Below are 21,648 nucleotides of genomic sequence, written 5' to 3'. Positions count from 1 at the left end.
GATAAGATAAGATAAGATAAGATAAGATGACCTTTATTAGTCCCACAGGTGGGAAATTTGTTTGTTACAGCAAAAGTGCAAAGTTATGTAGCAGAAATTAGAAAACACTGGAATGCAATAAAATACAATAAAATAAAATAAAATATTATATACAATAGAATAAAATAGAATAGAATAATATATACAATAGGATAAAATAGAAATACAAATACTATATACAACTGAGTAGGAAAATACAAAAATACAACTTCGTCAGAAGAAGAATTGCACATATAGCAGTCTTATTGCACATGTGTGGATGTGTGTGTTTGAACAGTTAAAGTCTTTGTTGTGGAGTCTGACAGCAGTGGGGAGGAAAGACCTGCGAAATCTCTCCGTCCCACACCGTGGGTGCCGCAGTCTCCCACTGAAGGAGCTGCTCAGTGCTGTCACAGTCTCATGCATGGGGTGGGAGATGTTGTCCAACAGGGATGACAGCTTAGCCACCATTCTCCTGTCACTCACCACCTCCACTGGGTCCAGAGGGCATCCTAGAACAGAGCTGGCCCTTCGGATCAGCCAGTTCAGTCTCTTCCTGTTCCCAGCAGAGATGCTGCCTCCCCAGCAGACCACACCATAGAAGATGGCTGAGGCCACCACAGAGTCATAGAAGGTCTTCAGGAGTGGGCCCTCCACTCCAAACGACCTCAGTCTCCGCAGCAGGTACAGCCTGCTCTGCCCTTTCCTGTAGAGGGCATCTGAGTTATGAGTCCAGTCCAGTTTGTTGTTCAGATGAACACCAAGGTACCTGTAGCTGTCCACAGCCTCAATGTCCATACCTTGGATGTTCAGTGGTTGCAGTGGAGGATGTTTGTGCCTGCGGAAGTCTACCACCAGCTCCTTGGTTTTACTGGCATTGATCTGGAGGTAGTTCAGCTGGCACCAGTCCACAAAGTCTTGAGTCAGTCCTCTGTACTCCTTATCGTCCCCATCAGTGATGAGGCCGACTATTGCAGAGTCATCAGAGAACTTCTGCAGGAAGCACTGGGTGGAGTTGTGGGAGAAGTCTGCAGTGTAGATGGTGAAGAGGAACGGAGCCAGAACCGTTCCCTGTGGGGCCCCGTGCACTGCAGACGACCCTGTCCGACACACAGCCCTGAGTCCTCACATACTGTGGCCGGTCGGTGAGGTAGTCCAAAATCCAGGTAGTGAGGTGATGGTCCACTCCAGAGTTCTCCAGCTTGTCCTTCAGAACCGAGGGAAGAATAGTGTTGAAGGCACTGGAGAAATCAAAGAACATGATTCTCACAGTGCTCCCAGCGGTCTCCAGGTGCGCGAGGGAACGATGTAGGAGGTGAATGATGGCATCATCCGCTCCAATGCCAGGCTGGTAGGCAAACTGAAGTGGGTCCAGTGATGAGCTCACAAGGCGCCCGAAGCTGAGCCAGGACCAACCGCTCAGGGTCTTCATCAGGTGGGATGTCAGAGCCACCGGCCTGTAGCTGTTGAGGTCCTTGGGCGTGAAGTCTTTGGCACTGGAACAACACAGGAGGTTTTCCAGAGCTGTGGGACTCGTCCCAGCCTCAGGCTCAGGTTGAAGAGGTGCTCCATCACCCCACCCAGTTGGTCCGCGCAGGACCTGACGACCCTTGAGCTGATGCCATCTGGGCCCGCTGCCTTCTTGCCATTAATCCTCCTCAGTTCCCTCCTAACCTGGGTGGTTGAGAGAGACAGGCTGGAGCCTTGTGTTGAGTGTGTATTGGATGCTGTTGTTGGGGGTGGGGAGGGGTGAGCAGGGTGAATAGAGGAGGTGTGAAGTGTCTGAGGTGTCAGAGGTGGAACAGCAGCAGTGGGGGTGGGTGAGTCTGCAGCCGATGTTGGAGACTGCCTCATGGCTGAATCAAATCTGTTGAAGAAATGATTCAGTTCATTTGCCCACCTCACATCCCTCCCAGGCAGAGAGTTCTGATGTTTGTGGCCTGAGATGGTTCTGAGGCCTCTCCAGACTTCACCAACGTTATTTTGCTGAAGCTGGTTCTCCATCTTCTGCCTGTAGCTGTCCTTCCCATTCCATATCAGTCCCCTCAGCTCTCTCTGCACCCTTTTCAACTCCTCCTTGTCTCTGGATTTGAAGGCCCTCCTCTTCTGCTTGAGGACAGCTTTAATTTCTGAGGTAATCCAAGGTTTGTTTTTGGAGAAACACCGTACAGTCCTGGTAAGTACGGTGTTATCCACACAGAAATTAATATAGTCAGTAATGCATGTAGTAAGGCTGTCAATGTCCTCTCCGTGGTCGTCACAGATCACCTCCCACACAGTCGACTCAAAACAATCCTTAAGAGCCTCCTCGCTCTCCTCCGACCATCTCTGTACTGTGTGGGTGGCTGGTGGCTCCCTGCGCACTAAGGGCTCATACACAGGGACAAGGTGCACCAGGTTATGATCAGATCTGCCCAGGGGAGGGAGAGGTGATGAACTGTATGCCTCTTCAGCATTGGCATACAGTAAGTTCAGTATTTTATTGTCTCTGGTTGGGCAGGTCACATACTGGGTGAAGGTGGGCAGTGTGGAGTTCAGTGAGACATGATTAAAGTCCCCTGATATTATGAGAAGGGCTCTCAGAGATTGTGTTTGCAGTCTGCTGACCACAGAGTGGAGAGAGTCACAGGCTGCATCCGCATTGGCTGAGGGGGGGACATACGCTGTTATCGGAGTAAATTGGTTTGGCTGAGATCAAAGTTATTAGATTATTAGATTAAAAAAAACTTTATTAATCCATCGGGTGGGTTCCTCCGGGATTTTCACACAGCTGAATAAACGTGAAACAGAAAACTGATTAAACAGAAGTGTGAGACGGTCGAGAATTTATGCCAGTGTCCTGTTATATTTTAGATAGCAAGGAGCAGACGGCCGAGTTTATTAAACTCCACCGACACAGCGGTGACGCAAATCTGAAGGCTAGACCGTCCCATTTCACAGCCTCGCACTTCCGGCCTTCTCGGTCTTCGAAGGACCCAGCCCACGTAGACCGCGAAGGCCGGGTCCTCCGAAGGATGCAGACGACGTTTTGGGACACAGCTTATATAAATATCCGATAGAAGCTAGGTCCCCTAACTTTCAGTAGCTGTTGAAAGGATAAAGTTGTGGTATATCAGTGGTTAGAAATATCATTATTACTTTAGGATTAGTTTAACACAAAGTCAGGGCTGACTTTTGCTGTGAGTCACAGTGCGCAGCATAAAGGTCCTTTCACATTGGACGCAGCATGTGCTGCTAATGCTAACTAAAAGCCAAGGATCCAGAATTTGTTACGCTGGCTGCTGGGCTCTGTGGGTTTTTGCAGCAGCGCTACCTGTACTAGATGCACCTGCTCCTTGTCGTTTATATCTCTGACTTTATGTCCTCTACAAGAGTTTCTGTTTTTTTTGCTGGTTCTTCAAATGTTCAATAAAAACATGTATGCTAATTCATAACGAAGAAAGCTTTGTAACTATCCCCACTATTGAAGACTGTCATTTCCGCAATACCCCCCCTCCCCCGAGGTCCGCAGCGCTGTTGAAAAGGCTCTGGAGGTCCCTGTATTAAGCACGTAAACCTGTGACACAAAAATCACAAAACTCGGACCACCACAGACTGTTTTCCTTTGTGGTGATGAAGGAAAACGCTGGGCTGGCATATAAAAGGGCATTTATTCCCTTCAAGGACCTGAAGCTCCATAAAGCACCCCTCCAATAGCCAAACCCATCTGTTCTCTGATTGGATAGTTAAATTTGTGATTGACATGACATTGGCCAATCAGATGAAAGGAAGAAAAATAGGGTCAAAATTCGTACTTGTAACTTGAAACTTGAGTGCAGAGTTTCACAGGTATTTTTTGGCTAAGTCCACACACAAATCTTTTTTACACACACACACAAATTCTTTTTACACATACAAATCCTGATTTACAAGTACAAAATATTTATGACCACAATTTGAGCCCATAGTATTTCTTGTCATCGGCTGAAACGCCACAAAGAGCAAACTGAGCGTCAACGTGCACAAACCATGAAGGAGGGTCGTGAAGCCAAAAATCCGGCAAGATAACCACCACAGCAAAAATTCAAATGTACAGCTCTGCTATCACTTCCAACATAAATGAAGACAGAAAACTAAACAGCAGTGACGTTTGTAGGATTACTGAAGTTGGGCTAGCTGGTATACAGTGTTGGGACTAACGGGTTATTAAGTAACGCGTTACAGTAACTACGTTATTATTGTGGTAACGAGCACGGTAACTAGTTATTATGCCAAAACCAGGAACGCGTTACTCGTTACTGGGATTTAGATAGGCTCGTTACTCGTTACTGTGTGGTGGATATCGCGAGCTTCCACAGATTCAATAACATTAGCAAGTGGTGGAAGCCAGCAGGTGGATGAAGGAAAAGGAGGCAAGAGGAGAGACCCGAGCGGCCGCCGGTCCGCGTGTCAGGTGAACTGAACTTCAGGTAAGAAGTTATGACCTGCAGTCTATCGGAGTCAGATATAAACCAAGTTTAGGTGGAGTTTATTTTCGGTATGCTGACTTTTTCGTACTACGTGCTAGCTAGCATGCATGACGGAGTTTCTATACAGCTGGGTGGGTGCTATGTTACTGATGTTGAACTTTATTTTGTTCATAGGTTAATTATTAGAGTTGCCAAACAGAAATCGCCTTGTATTCAGAGAAAATATTACGCGTTTCGTACTGAGGTGAAAAGGAACACAGTTTGTCCCGGACTTCAGCTACAATGAAAAAGACACAAAGCTGAAGCTGCACAGCTGCCTCTTCTTCTCTCATTCTCTCCTCTCCGTTTCTACTTCAATCATGAAACCGATCAATGATCAGCTGATCGGCTTTTCTCTCTTGTTTATTTATCGCCCACTTTGCGCCAGAAAGAGAAACCAGCGGATGTCACGTTAAACAACAGCAGCACGTTTAAGCTTGATCAGCTGTTGTTAGAATTTATTTAATATTAATTTCTAGTATCAGCTGATGTTTGCTGGAGCCACAGCTGTAAAGCTGCTGGTCATGATATCGGTTTGGTTATCTGGTGAGAGGGAAACATGCAGATGAAACCAGGAGATGTCCTTACTGAATCATTAGAGCTGAACAGGTGATGTAGAAACAGGTTTACCTGTTAGGTGACATGAATGAGTTGAAGGAAGTTATGAACTGTTTCTGAGAGACAAATAACACCAGCATCCTTTTCTACGTAGCTGACAGCTGGTAACTGTGCAGGGGCGGGTCTAGCAAAGTGTTGCCAGGGGGCCAGGTAGGGCATTAACAGGGAAAGGGGGGCACAAGGAAATACTTTTCTTTATTATTCTCATTTAAAATGTCTCGCTTTTAAAAAATAATTATCTGAGTCTTACAACAAACAATTGATAGATTGATACATATATACCATCAGAACAGTGTACATCACTGTCACAACAGTGTTTATTTTCATTCAAAGGCTTTATGATTTTTCCTATAATGGTGGGCGGTCTCTAGTCAAAATGCCGGGACGATTTTTTTGTCCCAGTCCAGCTCTGTATGCAGCTCATCTGCAGTCTGGTGTTACCTACATCTTCCTATTCAGAAGGCAGAATTTCCAAGTTCTGAGTACAATCAAAAGCACCACGACTGCAGTTTTTGTGTTGGATGTAAAAACCAGGCTAGAATCATGGCGGCGGTCAACGACGGTCCAGGCGTGATTTCTCTCTCGTGGAAATGTGCACATTATTTTTCCTTTCTGTTGGTAGGTGGCACAGTGCACTTGTGGCAAGTAAGCAAGCTAGAAGACTGGCAATCTGGCTGGGTATCCAGTTACGGAAGCAACACATTAACAAGAGAATTCTGAGTAAAACCAAAGTTACTTTCCCTAGTAACTAGTTACTTTGAAAGTAACGAGTAACTTGAAGTAACTGAGTTACTTTTTTAGAGAAGTAACTAGTAATGTAACTAAGTTACTAATTTAAAGTAACTTACCCAACACTGCTGGTATATAACGATGTGCTGTGTGGTGGCTAGCTACACAGCCATTGTTAGTATAATATAAACACAGTGAAGTTGAAGGATGAACCCTAACTTTTTTTCCACTCTTTTTCCAAGTTAACGTGAGGTTTCCCGATGGTTATGGACAAATGCAACTGCGTGGCAGGATGCTGTAAATAGACCAAACTTCAATAAGGAGAACAACTGCAATATAAGGTTAGTCATTAATATACTGCTGGATGGGCTGGGCTGTAGTTACATTGTATGTTTTTAAAAACTGAGCTTTAAAATGAATAGTGATGATAAAAACCGAGAGAGGCCAACAGTGATCACTGACTTTTTGGGGGTTATTTTAGATTAAATAGAACAAGATACAAAGCATTAAAACTGTTAAAAACACAACAGCCTTAATAAACACAGAGTAGTTTGGACCCGGAAGCAGGATTCATAACGTCATCATTTAAAGATTGGATATCCAACCTACTGTGAATGTTTTAATACAGTACAGTTGTTATTATTATCACTTGTCACATCTTGTTTATGACAGTTAAAATAAATAACATTCATATAAGAAATAAAATTGTCTCGTGTAAACTGTATGTGGTGTTAAATAGGCCTATACTACTGTACTTTATTGTCGGTCATAATGGTGGTACTTCAAGAGCCACATATTTTATGAAGTGGTACTCATTGTGAAAAATTTGAGAACCACTGCTCTATATTATTACACAGTGCCTGTTCTATGTCAAGCCAGGGCTCATTTGAGACCTGAGATGTTTTAACCATCCTGAGATGTATTATAGCATGTTGGCTAAGAAGTAACGGTGAAAGTTAGGCAAATCTAGTCCTCCTTTATCCTTGGTCCTTTGTAATGCTTTTAAGCTAAGGTTTATCTTTCCAAAGGAATCTAGAAATAGATGATTCCACAGATGTAAACCAGTCTTGTGATGGTTTACTTTGGATAATTGAGAAAAAATTATTGATTCTTGGCAAGACCATCATTTTTATTGAAGCGGCCCTTCCCATGAGTGATATGGGTAGAGACTAGCCAGATCATAGTCTACTTTTTTCCTTTTTTTTTGAAGTGGGATGTGGTTTAATTTAGTTAAAACTGCAAGCTAAGGAGAAACATTAATACATCCATCCATCCGCTTATCCTTTTCAGGGTCAAGGGGGTTGCTGGAGCCTATCCCAGCTGTCTTAGGGCGAGAGTCGTGGTACCCTGGACAGGTCGCCAGTCTGTCGCAGGGCTAACACGTAGACATAGACAACCATTCGAGCTCACATTCACTCCCGCATTCACACTTATAGGCAATTTGGAGTTTCCAATTAACCTAACCCCACTAACTGGATGTCTTTGGACATTAATACATAAATTTTTAATATTTCCAGATTGCAGTGAGTTAGAATGATTATGGAAGGAGCAATTAATTGGAAGATCTGTAGATTTTAACCAGTTTATCAAATAATCTGAAACTCTTGAAAAAGAGTTAATTTATGACTTAATTAATTAATGTAATTACCTCAGAGAAAGTGGTTTGGGAATGCTAGAGAAAAAGCAACACATCATCTGCATAAAGACTAATGTTATATTCTACATTCTTGCATTTTATGGCCTTAATTACTGTAGCCTGTCTAATTGCTGCTGCTGTTAGTGCTTTGATAAAAATTGCAAACAGTAAAGGCGAGAGTGGGCATCTCTGCCTGGTACCCCTCTGGAGACAGAAGCTGGAGGATGTTTGGTCATTTGTCCTGACACTGGCTGTTGGGGAATTATATAATATTTTTTGAAAGAGTTTCCAAAAACAATTTGTGTAAAGATGCAAATAAAAATTTCCAGTAAACTCTATCAAATGCTTTTTCTGCATCTAGTAGTTTGTAGTTTTGTAGTTTTAATTTTTTATTGTAGTTTTAATGTTTTTAATGCATGAATAGTCTATCATATTAAGTAATCTATCTGTATTTGTTGATGAGTTGATGACTTTTATGAAACCAGTTTGGTCAGGATGTGTTATAAGAGGGGTTATCTTCTCTAATCTTTTAAAATCTAATCTAATCTTTTAAAAATCTTTTAAAATTAGAAACATGCTGTCTCAGAGTGATGCTAAAAACTAGCCGTAAAAACTACATGGCAGACCCGTCCACACATTTATGCTTTTCAGTATCTACCGTCCGACTGCTGTTTCAACACTGGCTGCAGCTTTGCAGCTTGCAGCCACACATACACACCAACAACAATACAATCTTAGGGCCCAGTACAGATTTTAAAGCCGGCGAGGCATGATTGCAGATGCCGCTCGGGTGCATCCGCCTCCCCTTAACGGGCACCGTAGTCCGTGCCCTGCCACATAGACCCATCACCCAACTGAGGCTGGGAGCCATCCAGCTGATCCTACTTGAAATTTAAAATTTGCTGAAATTTCAATGCAGCAAATCAAAATAGTAGTAGTTTGTATGAATACCAAATAAGTGATGCATCCGGTAAGGGCTCAAGCCTAGGCCTGCCATGCTACCCACGCCTACCTCAGACTATGAGCAAGAGATGTATAACTGATGTCAGATGTCTAGCTTGGACAGTGCTCAGATTAACAAGGTCTGTGCCAGGTGTTGAGGAAAACTAGGAAACACTGACGAGAATTGAGCTATAAGATCAACCACAGCCACAAGGAGCAGGACCCCCACTGGAGAAAGAGACTATAGGCCAAAGTCAAGGCAAGTTAGCCAACTATTGGAAGTGTAGAAAGGTGTGATGAAGAAAGGAGTCCCTAAGAAGTCAAAAAGCTGTCTGTACTCAAGTTCTTAGAAACTGCCAAGGAAAGACTCAAAACCTTGGCTAGCTACCTTAAGAGGTATACCAAGAGAATAGAAGTGAAGAATAAACCAGATATTCTCCACTGAAACAACTAAGATGTACTCTCTGTGGTAGGAGAACAATATAAGAACAGCCCCACCTGGAAGAGCATATGGCATGAGGAGGCAGCACTTAACAGCAATGCTCAGTGGATAGGGGATCTAAGAACTAGGCTGAACAGGCTCCAGTAACCAACACAGTTGCAGACATCCAAGAAAGAATGGATAACTGAAAGCCTGATAATTTTATCTCCAAGGATCCCCAGAACCACACATCAGTTTCATTCAACTACGGGTCAATAACCTGCCTCAGCACAACATGGAAGCACCTGTCAGATATTATAGCAGCTAAGAGGAATAGGCACATGACTAAATATACAAGCAGGGCCCAGAAAGGAACTGGCAGAAACATCAGAGGGGCTACTGGTATAGAACAGTCACTTGAGACTCTAAGACTAGACTGACTAACCTGTGCACCGCCTGGATTGACTACAAGAATAATAATGTATACTTTATTGATCCCCGTGGGGAAATTACTTGGTTTTCCTCTGCATTTGACCCATTCACTCAGTGAAGCAGTGGGCAGCCACTAAGCAGGCGCCCGAGGAGCAGTGTGTAGGGACAGTACCTTCCTCAAGAGTAGTCGTTCAGTGGATTCGAACCCCCGACCTTCCGATCATGGGGCGACAACTCTACGTACTGCCCTAGAATGCCTATGACTCAATGCTTGATGCATGGATCCTGGAATGCCTAGAACTGTACAACATCGACAGGATCCTAAGAGCCTTCATCAGCCTCTTAGGATGTGGGGGAAGTGGAAAAGAACACTAGAGGCCAACTTCAAGCCAGTAGCACAAGTTACCATCAAGTGTGAGATATACCAGGGAAATGCTGTTCTGCATAAGCCTGAATCCCCTCAGTCAAATCATCAACAAGCCTGGCTAAAGATACCAACTACAGAATGGAGCAATTTTCAGCCACCTCCTCTACGTGGATGACATTAAGTTGTATGGCAAGCAAAACACTGACTCACTGACCTACACAACTAGGATCTACAGCAACTTTTGCTTAGGCAGCAGTTGTTCTTCTTCTCTTCTAGATTGCCTGGAGCATTTTTTAGGTGCCTTCCTAGCCTTGACAAATGTCCAGATGGTTTAACCACATTTACTTAGGGCCTTCTTGATATAGTGTTTTTCTGTTTTCTTGGCTGCTGTGTCTGTGGGACTAGTGTTTGCTCTGTGTTGTAGCGTCCTGATGACACCCAGTTTGTGCTCCAGTGGATGATGAGAGTAAAACCTTAAACTGATCCGTATGCTTTAGTTTATGGTGCACATCAGCTTTTAAATGTCCCCCCATTACTGATGGAAATCTCATAATCTAAGATGGCAAGCCTGTCATTTTTCATATCCTCCCTGGTGAATCTGATGTGTTGGTCCACCGAGATAATGTGATCAGGGAATTGAGGTACATCCTGAGATCTGATTTTCACTCAGGTGTCATCAAAATACCTGAACCAATCACTTGTTGTTGTTCCAGGGTAGGATAACAGAGGCCTCTTTTCCACTGCCTCAGTGTAAAAGTTGGCCACAGTGGGTGAAACAAGGAAACTTAGGCACTCTCGTGTTTCTGCCTGTAGTACTGTCTCTTATATGTTAAATATGTAGAATGAAGACACAGTTCAGAGAGCAAACACACTCGGTGAGGCAAGAAGCTTTGAGATGTTATAGGTGACCGAGTTGATCATACAGACAATGGGTCTTAAAGGTACACTCTGTTTATGTATCTTCAGTAAACCATACAGATTTGATGTAGCATCCCCTGGGTATTGCCTGTGGTACAATGTCTGGTCAATAGCAGTCTTGTCCTAACTGCGTTAGAAAATCTATCACCCTCTTCCTGTAACTACTACCTCAGTCTTGTTTCAGGGGCTCAAAAATATTTTTGTCACTGACAAAAACCATCCATGCATGGACGGTTAGATGAGCCCTGGCTAGACACAGAACAGGCACTATTCAATAATATAGAGATTTCAGACCTACCATTTATTAGCGCAAACATCAAGCGACATGTATGCTTTAAAAGCATCAATATCAGCTCTTCTCTGACAGCATGGTAGGAGTTTCTAAAAATAACTGAGTCTTTATTAATCCCATGCAAACCCCCAATTTGGAACAACCCTGACATACTACGGAACAATAATATGATAATAAACAATAAAACTTCCCAGACTGGAGTTGTAAAGGAATTAAATACTTGGAACATATATGTAAAAAGGCAATGAAAGGTAAAAACTGAAACTGAAAAAAACCCCATTGGTATTAAAAAAAATGGCACTGGAAAATAAAAGATGAAACTGAAAAATGAAATATTGTCATTAAATAAAAAAAGTTGTGCTTTTTGTTTGAAATAACATTTGTTTACACTAACTGTTCTTTAACATTTACAGTTTTTTTCCTATTTAATTTTTTTCTTTCAGTTTCAATCCTGTGTCACTGTTTTGGTTTGTATGTGAGGGTCTGAGCGACGCTTTCTTATTAGTTGCATATGTGGTTGGCTGACAGCTGTGAGAGCAACCAAGTTGCAATAGATAGCTGACTTTTCTGTGATTCTCTTATCCCTAGTAGTTTTGTAAAGGTGCTAATGCAAAGTATTCAGCAGCCAAAGATCAGGACAGCAAAGTCCAGATTCATTAACAAGCACAAGACCCAAGCCTTACTTCAGCTTACAGCTGGGTTTGCAAAGAGGAAAAGTTCTCCACACACAAGCAGCTTTTTAAATAGATGTAACCTCAAATCTTGTAAGTAATAGTTGATTTTCCTTATGCTTGTGCTTGTTCATCAATCTGCACAGGATCTAATGTTTAGCTGCTGAACACTTTGTGTTAGCACCTTTTTGAAGCCTGTGCAGCGACAGTACTGGTGGGCATTAACTCCTAGGTGGAAAGAGCATTGCAGGTAAATCAGCTATCTAATGCAAAATTACAACCCAAAGAGAAAAAGAAAAAAAATGTAAACATAAAAGAAACAAAAGAAACGCTCTAAATGTAAAAGACCAGTTGCTGTAAACAATCCCACCCCCTCCCCCCATCAGTTTCAGGTCTTATTTTTCAATGTTTTTCAGTAATTTCAGTACCTCAATCAAGTGTCGCTGTTGTGGCTCCATATTTTCATACCTCCCCTCTTAGAAATACCCACTCTTAATAGCACCTAGCACAACCACAACAGGCAAAAGATTTTTTGTTAGATTAGTGCAATTTGCAGGAACTTGTGTGTCACCAAGTTTTTAATTGACATTTGTGTGACTCATTTAAATATTCTCCTCCTGAAAGTGAAACTTTTACAAATACATATACCAAAAGGCCAGCCCCCAAAATACTCTGCACTGTTCACTTTCAGTCTCAAAAGTGACACCGTGCCACATTAGTAAATCCAGAAGATTTTAACATCAAAAGAAGGATTTATGTTACTGCAGACTTTAGTAAATCTGGACCTAAATTCAACCTTTGTATTGAAGAAATATTGTTTCACAGATGTTTATGTTCTTATGGTCAGCATTTAAGAAATTTTTGTGGTGAATGCATATTTTGTACTATACCTTCAAAATGAGCTTATTTCAGCATATCAGTGTCACACTGTTAGTAGACTACTGAAAAGCCATTTGAATTCGTAGACTACCGCTCTTCTCTTTTCCTAACTTCTTATCATGTTCTCTACCAACTTTTCTTTGACATAGATGAAAACGTAATCGAGATCAAGGAAACAGATTTTGGTATTGATCGGATACCAAGTAAATACAGTGCCAGTATTGCCAATATCAATACTTTTACCGTATAAAGGCAGTTTATCTAAGGGAGAGCAGTGAGTCATGATTTATGAGACGAATCATCTTCAATTTGCAAATAAGCTGAACACTTTTTAATAACTACTAAACCCCTGTGATTTTCACAATAATTAGTAAATACAACAAAAAAACACTTTACATATTTTTCATGTATTTTGAAACCCGGTATTTTGGAGACCTGGACTATAAATGTGTCTGTCTCTAAAGCATTCTTTGGGTTAGCTTCTGTTATTTAAATGTGTCATGGGCTAAAAAAAAGGGTTTAGCATGTTAGTCAACAAAAAAAGTTCAGACATTTTTGATAGTGTATTTTGAGGGGTTTTTTTTTTTTTCATTTGCAAAAAATAACCAAAATATATAATTATTAATGTTGAACCATTCAGTAGTACTACACACAGACCGTAGAGGATAGACATTGTTTGATTGATCCACTATTGATATTTGGAAAGAGCTTGCAATACTTTTGGAACACACCCTTCGCTGTTATCTTTTTGTTCTGTCGTCTCCATGTGATGCGCGCAGCAGAAGGCTGTCTCTAAATTAATTGATAGAAGGATTTCCATCTTCCATATGAGCCGAAGGAAGGTATTAATGGGTGGCTTTTACGAAAAGTCATTTGTATAGCTTCTGCCTCTTACAGCAGTTTATAAGTGAACCCTCCGTCTATTTTCTTACAGCGTTAATTTCACTCTTCTCCATCTGTTGTTGGGATTCCTGTCCCTGCTTCTGCATTTTTTCCATAGTGCTAGCAACAGCAACTTCCTGTGACTGCGAGGGCTTTTTACTGGTTGTTGCTGGTATTACTGTTGACAGTACAGCTGCAGCAGGCTCGACAGCTAACATGTAGGTGAATTTGACACGTTTTGCTGCATTTGTTTTTAGTTTCTTTTCCTCTCTTCGCCTTTTACCTTCTCATTTTCGCCACTTTTTCCAAACTAAACTTTGTTCTACAAGTTGCATGAGCCTACACATCGAAGGTAGGGGTGGATCCTGTTGCGTTAACAGATTTGATTGGGCAATACAGTTTCAGAAAACGAACGAATAGGCTGCTGACAGTGCTTGTATGTGCGCAGCCGCCGTTCAATTGACCTGTCGGTCCTCCGGGCAAATGCCTGTTATGGAAGATTACCAGTCCAGTCATGTCGAAAACAAAACAAAAAAACATAGAGAGTAGAGGAGAGTAGACTGGCTGCTCAACAGCCAGAAAACAGCGTGTTACGATTGCGTACGATACGACTGATTTATGTACTACAGGTGACATCCAGGGGCGGATCTACTGTAGTAGTATGGGGTAGCATGTGCCACCCTAAATAATCTCTTGCCACCCCTAGTGCCACCCTAGTTTTGCAAACGACAACGTTGTTTATAAGCTAGTATTAACACTTTGAGCTACAATTAGCATTGAATGTAAATTCTAAAACTGAATATATTGCAAATTGTGTTAACCCCTCTCACCCATTAAAAAATGGTTCAGCCCATAGCATGGAACAGCTTTATTTTTTGTTGTCAGTAGCAACCCACTATGATTGTGCCGGAGCTCATCTGTGTTTTAGATTTCAACACAGTCTGGAAATGGAATAAAGGTGAGTGTTATTAACCCTCTGAGGTCGACAGAGGGGCTGGCGCCTCCAAATCACATGACCGATGTAAGCTGACATAGCAACAAGCTGCAGCCAACTTGTGTTGAAAGTTAGGACTTCAAACTCTATATACTCGTTTTTAAATTTTATTGATATGCATTTAAAATCAGAGTTATGATAAAAAAAAAACATATTTGGTGTGGGGGGGAAAAAACGTTAAAAACTGCATTTTCTAAGGACAACGCAAAAATAAACCAAGAAAAACAGTGCCTCCCATTTCCTATTGGCAGAAAAATGTATCATGCTGACCAATCAAATCAATTATATGGCAACACATGGCATTTGTTTAGGATGCAGGGAAAGTTTTGGGAGTGATTGCGGAGAGATTAACAGTGAGTTTGAGACAAGAGAGATTTGTGATGTTTAGTTTGTTTGGAGTGTATTGTTAGTGTGTAGTGTGGTTGTTTGTTTTGGTTTCTCCAGAATAATGAGAGTACTAGTGAATGTTGCTGCACAGTTGCTGCTAAAATGCCACAAAAGGCAGATTGTAATGTAATCACTGTCTCCAGGTGGGAAAAAGGATGAGAGATACACCTCCTGTTGTCAGGGCTGCAGGGTTTAGGCCAGGGAAGTTTCCCCTCTGTCTTGTGGCGGACAAACTTTTTTTTGGAGTGGGACAAATAATTTTTGTGGCATCTTATTGTGACACCTAATTTTTCTGTAATTTTAGTTTTAGTAGTTCATTAGTTTTAAATGGTTGTACAAAAAATGCCAGAGGCATTGGCTGCATTTTTTAGGTAAATAGTTGTATCTAACTTTATTGTTTACAAAATTTGTAAAGTTTATATTTACATTTCAAATTATGAAAATTATTCACTAAACATGTTTGTGGTTTTTAGAGTTAAAAAAAACTTTTTCCCTACTCAGATTTTATGTTTTTTGCGTGATTTTAGATCAACTGTGTTAATACAGTACGTCAATGAAAAAATAACAGGAAATTCAGACATGAGGTTGTGCTAAAAAAAAGTAAGAAAGTTACAGACTATGTTTAAGTAAAAGTTTATTTATATAGCACATTTCACACACAGACGTCACAAAGTGCTTCACGAGAGAGGTAACAAAAACACAATGCAATCATAAATGCATCATAAAAGCCCTGGTCTAATTATAAACTTTTTGAAAAAAAATTGTCTTTAGCTGTGAAACGTGTGTACTTGCTGCATTTGATGTATTTTAACAATGCATAATGCATATTACAGAATGTAAACCCTGCATATGTGTAAAGAAACGGCTTTGATTTGGCAACCCCATTTGATATCTGTGCCAACCTCATGTCACTCTAAGAAAATTTCTGTGGATCCACCGCTGGTAACATACCTCTTGCTCATTAAAACCTTAAATGCGTGTACAGCAAGTGCCTGATCCCTCACGAGTATAGATCACATCTCATGCCCACATGGGGTTTTGAGGTAAATTTCACACTGCCAGCTTTGCACAGATCCACAAATGTAACTTGCGTCCATGTCCCTATGTAAAACTCTTCTCTGTACTCCTCAATTTTTAAAAAAAAGAAACAAAACAACCACCCCAAAACCCCTCTACTACAAAAATTAATAGTTTTAACAATTATAGATGCTACACAGTGGCCTGTTGTGAAAAATCAGGCAGTGTACAGCTGCAGATGGAACACCATCTGGAATGAGTATATACTAACTAATCTCTGTATATTTTCAATATAGTTATAATCCATGTAATGTGGAATAACACTTTGCTGTTAATATTACCATTCTCTGATAATAAATTGACTGGTTCTTATATAGCACTTTTCTACTCTACCCGAGCACTCAAAGCACTTCGAACAAACTGCCTCATTCACCCATTCATGCACAGAACTTTTTTCTGCATAAGTGCTTTCTATCTAATATTCAAACACCTACTTGGATGGACGTATCAGGGATACCTTGGGGTTAGTATCTAGATACTACAGGCATGTAAACTGGAGCAGGCACTGAATCCTGATTAGTAGACGATCTGCTCAACCTCCCGAGCTAGAGCCACAATTAGCTTAATGACTAATCCTGAATACTTCAGGCTGTAGTAGCGAATTATTTAAAACATATTTAACCCTTCAGAGGCTACTGTGTAAAGCCTAATTGTTAAAACTACGTTTTCTGGTAGAGGGGTGACAAGCTGTTCTGTTTATTTAAAAAAAGGAACGCTTCATTTAAAAACCATGCAGAAAAAACAGTGAAAGCCCAGATGTCCCAGTTTTACACTGGAGATTGAACGCAGCTTATATTTGTGGATATGAACGAAGCTGGCAGTGCCTCAAAACCCCACGTGGGCGTGAGACGTGACTTGTGCGTGTCAGGCGATTGGTGCACACTTATTTAAGGTTTTTTAAGAGAGCGAGATGGATGTTACGTGTAGTTTTAGACGTTTGCATGCAAAGAAGAGTTTTTAAAAGAGAAATTTAGCGTATTCGAGAAGCTGAACTTAATAAGTCGTGTGTAAATAATAACTATTTATCCAGGTTTGAATGAACGCAGTCATAAAATGGGTTTACGTGTGATTAAGTTGCTTCGTACTTGTGGGTTATACCACGCATTTGTGAGTCCTCAAACGCTGCACAAAAATAATATTTGTAATTTTTACGCATGTTAGCTTACATATTTTACGCACGTACGCATTCGTAACACTAACGGTCATACCCTGTAGGACCTCTACCTCTGCCGGTTTCCCTACGTTAGATTATATTACGTATCACATTGCATGTAGGTACGGAGAATTTTGCTTACGTGAGGTTTTAATTTTTACTTTTATTTTGAAATAGTGACCGGAAGTAGCTTGGTTCAGGCTGTGCGCGTGCGAAGTAGTGTCTGCGTAAAGTTGAATGTGTTCTCACCTCCACTGTTTTCGGTGAACAGTCGCCAAATTTCATCGCCTGGACCCGTTGTGGTGTAAAGAAACCAGTCAGTAAGGTGGGTTCGAGTAGCTGCAGCACGTCTAGCCTATTATCGAGCGCTTGAAATGTTAAGCGTGTTGAACAGAACTGACCCATGTGGTAACAGACAGTGTCGATTAAAGCCACACTGCTAGCTAAAATCAACGCAGAGGTCCACTTATATGTTTACTGATTTTACTGCTGTGTCTGTGTTGTTAGATTTTTGACAGTGATTGTTAATAATGTGGTATTCAACAAGCTTATCGATCACAAAGTAGTGTAATGTACTTGATATGCCGTGGTAATTAAGGCTCACTTAACAGAAGCATCCAATTGAGTTATTTTTACGTTTTCAGGAGCATTTCTAAAGTGTCTGGCAAATGCACTGAGGTGTTGTTTAGCCTTGCTCTGACTTGGGCATGGCCCATGGGAAATGACAGTTATATCAAAAATAATACAGAATAAAGCAGAGTAATAATAATACAGGACAAAACTATGCCAATTAATCGTTTTAAAATTTTGTGAGGTATAATCATTTTAATTGATCACCAACCTTTTGCCTTAATGTAGAGTACTCACAACAATAAGGCACTGAAGCCCGAGATTCAATGGAGAGTTACTAGAGATAACAAAACGCAGGTAACAATATTAAATGTGGTTTGTTCCATTGAGTGGTTAAAAAAAGTAATGTTTTAAAGATTCTCATGTGCACATTATTTTTTTTGTTTAAATACTACTAGTATTCTAATTTGTATTACTTAATATTTTTATTTATTTCATTTTTATTCTGACGGTCTTATTGAATAATGTTAAAAATACATTTGATTTTTTTTTTCAAATTGATTTCCTAGGTCATTATTTTAATTTGCTGTGGAACAAGACAATTGGGTGATATTAACAGGTGGGCAGACTTAAGCAGGTGAGGTACTGGAAACTAGAACAGATTTGCCCAGAGGACGCGGAGATAAGAGTTATTGAAATAATCATTGACTAATCACAAAAAACCTGGCAGACTAGTCAACTACCAAAATAATTTTTAGCTGCAGCCTTACTGGTGAGACGCCATTTCGTCTCATGCTTACAAGGTCTCTGGTTTAAGGTGCGTTTTTGTGAGTTACACCAGGGAGTCAAGTACTTATGATGTGAAGGTTTCTTTTTCAGAGGAGCTACAGTATCTAGAGTTGTATGCAGTGAAGAAGTAAAAATAATAACAAGATAATCAACCTCTGTCGGAGTAGCTTCAGGTAGCTGCTCTACAATTTTTTCCGCATTGAAGGCATTGAAGAAGATAACAGTGGATTAATTATATCCTTAAACTTGGTTACAGCGCATTCAGAAAGACATCTGCTGTGATGTAATCTATTCCATTTTGGTGTAATCCATTATTGTAAATGTAAATGTTAGTAAGAAATGGATAGACAAAAGAGGGTTTTCAGGAAATGGCGTTAAATGACCAGTTTCTATGCCAAATGTCAGAACAAGATCTAGAGTGTGATTAAAGTGGTGGGTGGGTTCTTTTGCATTTTGAATCACGCCAGTAGACTCTAATGAAAGGTTAAATGCCGTGTGGAGGCTCTCATTTCCAGTATGTACATGGATGTAGGGCTGCCACAAATGATTATTTTGATAGTCGACCAGTCACCGATTATTTTTGTGATTAGTTGACCAATCAGATCATGCATCCAATGGACTTAAAACATAAAGCTTATTGCACCAGCATGCATCTCCTCTTATATAACTATCATTAGCTTACAACTTGAAGTGTTTAAGGTATGTGCTAGCTAAAAATAAAGACAAGATGATAGTTTATTAAACTTTTAATGAAATTTGTAGATTGTCTTGGTTGAGTTTAATAAACTCAGCCGTCTGCTCCTTGCTCCCTCAAATATAGCAGGACATTGGAGTACATTCTCGACCATCTCACATTTCTGTTTAATCAGAAAACGTCAGAGCACTTTTGCAAATATGTGATGTCTTGATAAATCGAGCAGATATGTGAAGTTTACACAGCTACATTCTCGCCCGAAAATATCTTAAAAGTTTATTTTGTGACTCAGAAAGAGAAATATTAAAACTAAGTAGCTGCCACCATTGTTGGAAACTGGCGGTCCAGTCCCTGGCTATCAGGGCTGGATATCGGAACATTATCTTGCTGGTGGGGGAAGGAGTCTGTACTAGTGCATGAGATTGAGAGATACTGGCTAGATATAGTTCGGCTCACCTCGACGCATGGCTTTGGCTCTGGAACCATTGTAATGAAGAGGGACTGGGCTCTGTTTCAGTCTGCCCTCGGTGAGAGGCAACTCCAGAATACCCATGGGTGGGTATTCTTGTATCCCATCAATTTGCTGCCAGTACACTGAGGTTCTCATTGTGGATGGGAGGGTTGCTTCCCTTACCCAAAGGGAAGACTGACTGAACAGTTTAGAATACCCAGCCTTCTTGGAGTCACTTGCTGGGGCGTTTGAGGGCGCTCCAACCTGCTGACACCCTTGTCCTACTGGGAGACTTCAACACTGACGTGGTCAACAACGTTAAGAGCCAGCTGGGTGTAATTGGGCGAAACGACCTGCCTGAGCTCTACCTAAGCTTAAGCTGAGTGGAGTTTTGTTATTGGACTTATGTGCAAGTCCATGTTGAACACTACATTCAAAATAGGGATGTTCCTGGTGACTAATTTCTTAGTGTGCTAAACAAGGAAAATAAATTAGACTAACCAACTAGCGTAAAGTTGAAAAACACTCAGATATCAAGTTAAATTTGTGGAGTATGTAATGGCCAAAAACTGTCTAAACAAAGGCATTTGAAACCATTAATCACATTCTCCAATACTGAATGCATGAATGAATTTAAATTGTACTCAAAACAGAAAAACAAGAAAAACAATTTAACTTAATAAATAAACTTAATAAATGTAAAATGTGATGGCTTTAAGTAGTGCTGGGCGATATGATGATATATATCGTGTGGACGATAGAAAAGTGTCTATCGTGCCATTTGTCTTCTATCGTTTCTAACCCGAATTTTACAAATTATTACATAAAATATATCATTAACCCTTTAAAACCGGTCGGAGCAGGCAAACTCCGTTTTCCCTAACTATTTTTAAATCCCTGTAGAACTGTAACCACGTAAGGTAGCGCAATAATGTTTTTTTTGCATATGAAACCGGAGTTGTACTTACATCTTATTCCATTAGCTTGTCCTAGGTCACGATTTCCTTCCACATATAGCTTTGCAAAAATTGCATAAAAAGCACTTCCAGCAACAAAAACATAATATTCCAGACTTGCAGCAACAAAAACATAATATTCCAGACTTGCAGCAACAAAAACATAATATTCCAGAAACAGGCTTTGCCGATCCGATCAGCTGTTCATAACACTTCCTACGTTGGAATATAACTCAGCACGAACGCATGTCCGCCATTACATGTCCGAAACCGGAAGTGACATCATTTTCGCGGAAAATGTAGTTTTTTAAGCTTCAAAGCCTATGTTGGTGTTTTTAAAAGTCATGTTTGACTTTATGTTCTTCTGTATCGTTTCTGGGATGCTTAGAAGTCAAATTACACTGTTGTAAATAGTTTATTTTGATGCACATGCTGTGTTTTTAAAATTTGCATTTATTTATTTTCATTTTCCTGTAGCATATAAAAATTGTGTATCTCAAAAATAAAACTATGAAGACACTCAAAATAAATAAATTTAAAGATAAGCTCTGGCGGACTTGGTTCTATGGTAGGTCTTAAAGGGTTAAATAGCCTGTGCAAATATATTAATGTTGTCTTCTCACTATACATACTCTTAACTTTATGCAAGAGAAAATAAAGTATAAAAAAAATGACATTTTTCGCAAAGAAACTCTGTCTTGTTGTTTTGCAACATGGTGCTGTTTTACATGCACCCGGATTTGCGACATGCTTTACAGTAACTCAAAGCAAAGACTGCACCCTCTCCACTCGCTGTTTAAAGACTGCATACTTTCCAGATGACCACAGGTCAGGTGGTATATCGTGATATATATCGTTATCGTGATATAAAATAATTCATATCGTGATAAATATTTTTTCCATATCGCCCAGCACTAGCTTTAAGTATATAAGCGTCCATTCTACAATTGTTTGTTGAATATAAACACCATTTCATGCTAATATTGCACTTCCTTTGTTTTTCAGATATCCAAATTTACAATATTGGTATCTAAATTAAAAAGGTGGTATCGTGCCATCCCTAGTTCCAACTAGTGACAGTAGTGACGATTAGTCACATGAATGACTAGTCATGCACATCCCTAGTTCATACACAATGGTCAATAAGTACATTTGGCACCAGGACACCCCCAGATTGCAGGTCAGGTCAGGTAGATCAGGTTGTATAGACCCATACATATAGAAAGTGCTTGATGGGAATGCCTGGCAGCTGAAACAAAAACTCTGGTGTGGAAGGAGTTTGGTG

At 40.5% G+C, this 21,648-nt stretch overlaps 1 protein-coding gene across 2 annotated transcripts in view; it reads left to right on the top strand.

The window, feature by feature from the left end:
- The first annotated feature begins 6,121 nt into the window (after positions 1-6,121).
- Positions 6,122-21,648, top strand: part of aass (aminoadipate-semialdehyde synthase) — a 57,219-nt gene continuing 41,692 nt past the window's right edge. Inside the window, exon 1 of one of the 2 annotated variants that reach the window (XM_039615343.1) lies at positions 6,122-6,193. The gene's annotated coding sequence lies outside the window, so the exon portion shown is untranslated. Of the gene's footprint in view, positions 6,194-17,074; positions 17,229-21,648 lie in introns of those variants that run through there. The other variant, XM_031742048.2, reaches the window with a different exon arrangement.

The sequence above is a fragment of the Oreochromis aureus genome, linkage group 7 (assembly GCF_013358895.1).
Source record: "Oreochromis aureus strain Israel breed Guangdong linkage group 7, ZZ_aureus, whole genome shotgun sequence".
NCBI classification, from domain to species: Eukaryota; Metazoa; Chordata; class Actinopteri; order Cichliformes; family Cichlidae; genus Oreochromis; species Oreochromis aureus.
Note: the sequence above shows the minus strand (reverse complement) of the source record. Positions and strands in the feature narration are given on the sequence as shown.